This window comes from Rana temporaria, chromosome 4 (genome assembly GCF_905171775.1).
Source record: "Rana temporaria chromosome 4, aRanTem1.1, whole genome shotgun sequence".
NCBI lineage: Eukaryota > Metazoa > Chordata > Amphibia > Anura > Ranidae > Rana > Rana temporaria.
The window spans coordinates 125,098,450-125,105,449 of record NC_053492.1 but is presented as its reverse complement, the minus strand read 5'-3'; positions in this window follow the sequence as shown (position 1 = coordinate 125,105,449).

The following is a 7,000-nucleotide window of genomic DNA, read 5'->3' as shown; positions in this document are numbered from 1 at the left end:
GGAGCCAGCTCATATGGAGTTTTTACAGACACTTATATACTCACCTGTTAACAATTAGACACTCCCCTGTTAACAATTAAACACTCCCCTAAATTAGCAGAAAGGAAAAAAAAAGCTGTTTAAAAAGTGTCAGAGAAAAAAAGACAAACAATTGAACACTTGCAGCAGAAACAGTTAAAAGCAGCTAAAAGCAAATCCTGGTTTTTAACTCTCCACTTGTAATCAAAAATTCCACTTCTGATCAGAAATTCCACACCAGATCTTAGCAAGGAGCCAGCTCTTATGGAGTTTTTACAGACACTTATATACTCACCTGTTAACAATTAGACACTCCCCTGTTAACAATTAAACACTCCCCTAAATTAGCAGAAAGGAAAAAAAAGCTGTTTAAAAAGTGTCAGAGAAAAAAAGACAAACAATTGAACACTTGCAGCAGAAACAGTTAAAAGCAGCTAAAAGCAAATCCTGGTTTTTAACTCTCCACTTGTAATCAAAAATTCCACTTCTGATCAGAAATTCCACACCAGATCTTAGCAAGGAGCCAGCTCTTATGGAGTTTTTACAGACACTTATATACTCACCTGTTAACAATTAGACACTCCCCTGTTAACAATTAAACACTCCCCTAAATTAGCAGAAAGGAAAAAAAAAGCTGTTTAAAAAGTGTCAGAGAAAAAAAGACAAACAATTGAACACTTGCAGCAGAAACAGTTAAAAGCAGCTAAAAGCAAATCCTGGTTTTTAACTCTCCACTTGTAATCAAAAATTCCACTTCTGATCAGAAATTCCACACCAGATCTTAGCAAGGAGCCAGCTCTTATGGAGTTTTTACAGACACTTATATACTCACCTGTTAACAATTAGACACTCCCCTGTTAACAATTAAACACTCCCCTAAATTAGCAGAAAGGAAAAAAAAAGCTGTTTAAAAAGTGTCAGAGAAAAAAAGACAAACAATTGAACACTTGCAGCAGAAACAGTTAAAAGCAGCTAAAAGCAAATCCTGGTTTTTAACTCTCCACTTGTAATCAAAAATTCCACTTCTGATCAGAAATTCCACACCAGATCTTAGCAAGGAGCCAGCTCTTATGGAGTTTTTACAGACACTTATATACTCACCTGTTAACAATTAGACACTCCCCTGTTAACAATTTAACACTCCCCTAAATTAGCAGAAAGGAAAAAAAAAGCTGTTTAAAAAGTGTCAGAGAAAAAAAGACAAACAATTGAACACTTGCAGCAGAAACAGTTAAAAGCAGCTAAAAGCAAATCCTGGTTTTTAACTCTCCACTTGTAATCAAAAATTCCACTTCTGATCAGAAATTCCACACCAGATCTTAGCAAGGAGCCAGCTAATGGAGGACTAAAAGGTATAAAACGGAGGTGAAGCTTGTGAATATTGGATGTGGGGCTTAAAGGGGATGTATAGTCAAAACCCTTTTTGTTTACATTTTGCATGCAATAGACAGTGGTTAAACATGCAAGGGCTTTGCCTAGAAGTGCCCTTTAATTGCCCCTTAGTAGGTGGATGAAGGTATACAGACCCCAATAGCTTAATGTTCACAAACGCTCCCCATGTTAAAAAGAAGAAGGGAAAAAGCATGTGAGCAGTTACTGGAGATTTTACCCCATTTGTATGTGTGAAACGGGCCAGACTGATGAATCCATCTACACTCAGCCTCAATGTCCCCTACATAGGCGTGCGCACAGGGTGTGCCAGGTGTGCCCAGGCACACCCTAATTGTCCTGTGCAGCACAGATTCCCCCTACTGCCCTCCTCTCCCACCGTGCTCCTGGCTTCTCTCCGCTCCTCTGCCATCGGCTGTTGCTGCAGAGATGTTTTAGGATGAGAGGGGGAAGGGGTCGGTAAATATGTAATTTACCGGCCCCTTCCCTTTCTGAATGAACATGTGTGAGTTATTGGTAATGTGTGTTTGAGCTTTGGGGTGCACACCCTAATGGAATAGGCTGCGCACACCTATGGTCCCCTACAAAGAAGCCCCAACACTGCGCCAGGTCTCAGAATGTCCCACCTTTTGTTGGGGGGTATAGTTCTGGCCTGGAAACCCACTGAAAGCAACCGGGGCACCAGTGGAGACATTCTCCATTTAGTGGAAGTGGAACACCCCTTTATGTCTTCTCTATATCCAAACAAAATAATTGGTATATCTTGATAAATGTTATAATTAAGTCTGATATCAGGCTCATACTTACCTCTGGGGCCATGTAGATTGGTGTCCCTGCACGTCCTTTAATTCTCTTCGACTCGTTGACTCCCTTCACTGACAAGCCAAAATCCGCAATTCTTGCGTGACCGGCGTTGTCTTAGGCCCCGTACAGACGACCGAACATGTCTGCTGAAACTGGTCCGCGGGCCAGTTTCAGCAGACATGTTCGGTCGTGTGTAGGTCCGAGCGGACAGGATTCCAGCGTACATTTGCCCGCCGGGCTTTTTCCCAGCGTGCAAATATTTCCAAACTTGTTTTAAAACAGCCCGCTGGAATCCTGTCCGCTCGGACATGTTCGCTGGTTAGTACACAAATCATCGTACAAAAAACCCATGCATGCTCAGACAAAATGAGGGGACGGGAGCGCTCGTTCAGGTAAAACTTGCGTTTCTTTGGGATATGGCACATTCGTCATTTCAAAGATTTATTCTAGCAAGAGAACAATGACTAAAACGACGCAATAAGCAACAGTTTATTGCGCCGTTTTCTTCATTGTTCTCTTGCTAGAATAAACCCGTTCACTTGCTGATGCTATTTCAACTGAGTTGTCCCATACTGAAATGTGACATTTCTTGCTTGTGATGTAATATTTAGAAAATGTTTTCTAGCCCAGATGTTGCATTTTTTTGGTTGGTCCTCCACATGTCTATCTTTTAATATTTTTTTTATTTTAATGTTCATCTTCTCAAAATTGTTTGGGTGTTTCTAGTTATGTCACCATTTTGTTCATTTTTTTTTTTTTGGTTTTGGGCAAGTTATTTTATTTATTTGTATTTTTTGGTTATTTAATTTTTTTACTATGTTGGCACACCAAATTTCCCCCTCCCCCCAAGGAGTGTCTGGCCTTTGTAAATGACCCATTGTATTTTTTTTAATGTTTGATGCCTAATAATCCCCACAGTATAACAAACAATAGGCAATGTTGGACTTTAAAGCAAAAAGCCATTTATTTTGGCAAAAAAAATAAAAAAAATAAACAGAACGGCAGCACTTGAAGAGCTAGCAAAATACATGCAGACTTGCATTTACAACATGATGAAGGATAAACTAGCAAACCTCAGGAGGCACAAAAACAAAAATCTGAAGCAGCAGCACATAACCAAAGGAACCCAAGCTGAAACGCCGCCCTCGTCTCCGCCCATGGCGGAACACTTCCTCTTTTCCACGCCCATAATCTCTGTGGGAAGGAAAGATGGCGATGTCACACGAGCGTGCACGAAGCTCTCATGGCGCAAGTGAAGGGACAGAGGCTGGAACGTCCCGATCCAGGCCCAAACGATACAAAGCCACTAATATAGCGTTCGACGAAATGGTGGAGTTAGTTTACATCATGCAGAGGAAGGACTATGACGGGGAATATGGGCCATACAAGACCCCTAACCGCAGAAAGGCCCACATTATGGACAAGGTGGCGAGGAGAATGAAGGACATGTTTGGTGTCACCAGGTCCAAAGAGCAGCTCAGGAAACGTTGGTCAGATTTGAAATTGCGGGAGCCACATCAGATGAAGAAGATCCTGAAAATTCTGTGGAAAAGTAAAGGGGGGGGGGGGGGCAATTGTCTTCAAGAATGTGTTGACATGTATATTTCGACATCTGCCTCCTTGGCCTGCTTGTACTTTTGAACACATGTTTAAATTGGATGTGTCTACCGAAAATACCTACCTTTTGCAAATCTCGTTAATAGTAAACCACGTAACATCACATCGTTTCTCATAAATGCGAGGTTAGTCCAGGAACAACACACCTGGACATGGCTCACTGGCCAAAAACTTTGTTAGCAAACATTGTGTAAAAGCTAGTTCTGACAAATCAAATTAAGAGAATGTGAAAGGCAAACAGGATTCATTCTCAACAGTGATCAGAAAGCAGATGTTTTCCCATCTTGAGCACCTGTGTCTCCACAATAAAAATGTTCCTTTTTTTGTTGGGTCTCCCAGAAAGAAAGTTTAGGGGGGACATCCATGTGTGTCACTTTTAGCTAAAAAGGGGCAGGATCAGAGCTTGGCCTAGAAGTCTGCTAAAAATGTAGGTTTGGTGGAGGAAGACAAAAACACCAAAAAAATGAAAGCCTCTTCTAAACCAATGTATGCGATTTCTGCTCTCCAATATCTGTGTGCTGATGAGTATACCTTTTGTTTTGTGTGTTTTAGGGGAAAGAAGACGCCAGCATTTGGAGGAGGCAGAGAGGGCCAGACACGCCGAAAATCGCCCATCTCGGCCTGTGGAGGAGGAGGAGGATGTGGAAGGAGAGGAGGAAGGAAGAGAGGAGGAAGGAAGAGAGGAGGAAGGAAGAGAGGAGGAAGAAGTCATTTTGGATTTGGAATTTTTGGAAGATGAAGGAGGAGTCGTGGAAGATGAGGGTGAAGTGGTTGAAGAATTAGGAGTCGTGGAAGATGAGGGTGAAGTGGTTGAAGAAGGAGGAGTCGTGGAAGATGATGGTGAAGTGGTGGAAGAAGGTGGAGTGATTGAAGATGGCGAAATTGTGGAGGTGGAAATGAGCAGACCATCAGGTCAGTGTCACCCCAGCTTTATAGGGCAAAACATATGTAGATAGGCCTGTAAAAAGTAAAAAGTTTTGATAGCAAATTTTTAATTTTTTAGGGGATGAAGATGGTGTTGCACATTTTTCGCGTGCACATGCTGCAATAATTATACAGCAAGTTATGGAGTGCAGCACAGAGATGGACAATATGCGGCAAAGTATGATGATCATGGAACAGAATGTTCAAAATGTCATTTTGGAGTGCAGCACAGAGATGGACAATATGCGGCAAAGGATGATGGTCATAGAACAGAATTATAAAAATATAATTGACATGATGGGCCGTGTCAAAGACTGAAACCCCCCCCCCCCCCCAACCCTTTTTAATTTTTGAATCATCAATACGCCAAAATTTGAAGATGCACACACAGTGTGCCAACATGTGCTATCTGCCATCACAGAATATCTATTGTCTGTGCTTTGTGGGTACAACCCCCTCCTCGATCCTCAAGTATTTGAGAGGAAGGGTTTGCTCCCACAAAACACAGACATTGATCACCCATGATGTCAGATAGCACATGTGGCCATTTGTCTCTTGAACCAATGAGATTTGGCGAATTCACACTGAATGTGTGCATCTTCAAATTTTGGCGTGTTCCAGTGTGAAAGCACACCATGACTGACTGCTGTTGTGAATCTTGATTTTTTTTTACTGTTCAAATTCTATTGGTTGTACAGTTTTCTAAAACGAAAAGTTTGGAAAATCAAGAACCCAAAAACGAAAAATAAATAAATAAATATAAATATATATATATATATATATATATATATATATATATATATATATATATATATATATATATATATATATATATATATATATATAATTTTATATATACAAAAAAAAAAAAATTAATAAAGTTTAATTATATATATCTCCAAAAATTCGAAAAATAAAGCTTTATTTTTCAGAAAACAAAAAAATAAAATAAATAAAAAAAAATTCAGAAAACAACCCCAAAAAAAAATGAATTTTAGGAAAACAACAAAAAAATAACAAAAAAATATTTTTAGGAAAACAACAAAAATCTACAATTTTTGAAGTGTATATATATATATATATATATACATAAAAATCAAAATTATATTCATTATATATATATATCTAAAAAAAAAAAACAAAAAAAAAACTAGATTTGATACCCAAAAATGTAAAATTAGTAAAAAATCTATAAAAAATCTATATTCTGGATAAGCACTATAAAAATATAAAAAAATAGTGAAAAAAAAAAAATATTGTTGACTACAAATTGTAAAGACATGTTTTCATAATAAAATGCATACTTTTTTGGGGGGGTAATGAACAAGCTGAAAATAAAAAGCTTTACATCAAAATATGAAAAATGAGTGGCTTCTTATTTCTAGACTCAATACCCTGTTTGTAGATGAGTGAATAATGTGCAATTGTGGTTATTTACTAAAACTGGAGAACTAAATTTGTCACTAGAAGTGCACTAGTTAGTTGGATAACCAGGAAGACAGATAAAAAGAGAAAAAGCAATAATCACAAACAACTGTATAAAGTCCAATGGTCAAATTATTTATTAGTTCTGTGAATATTTCTTTCTTTTGGGGGCCGAATTAGAAAGAAATATGATCTGGCATAGCAATGGCCCCCCGACCCATGAAGTACTCAACATATTTGTCGCGTACATCACGAGCAGATTGGGGGGCCAAGCCAGCGCGACCAGTGTCCAGCCCAGGAAGGGTATCTGAGGGTAGTCGTGCCTCAGCACCAATGTTGGGTAGGTACATCTGGGAGTGCCTGCGTAGAAAGTTGTGCAAAATGCAGCAGGCAAAAACAATGGTGTTCAATTTATATTCCGCCAAGTGTATCGCTGTCAGGAACAGGCGGAACCGGTTGGAGAGTATCCCAAAGGCATTCTCGACTACCCTCCGAGCCCTGGCCAACCGATAATTGAACACCCTCCTCTCTGAGGTGAGGGTCCTCTGGGGAAAAGGCCGCATGACGTGAGGTCCAAGCCCGAAAGCTTCGTCCGCTACAAACACAAACGGAAGTCCTTCAACATTGTCTTCATCCGGTGGCAGTGCCAGACCACCAGCTTGGAGACGACTGTAGAATTCTGTCCGCGCGAAAACTCCCCCATCAGACATCCGGCTGTTCTTCCCCACGTCCAAATATAGAAACTCATACTGTGCCGACACCACCGCCATCAACACAATACTATGATAACCTTTGTAGTTAAAATAGTAGGACCCCGAGTGGG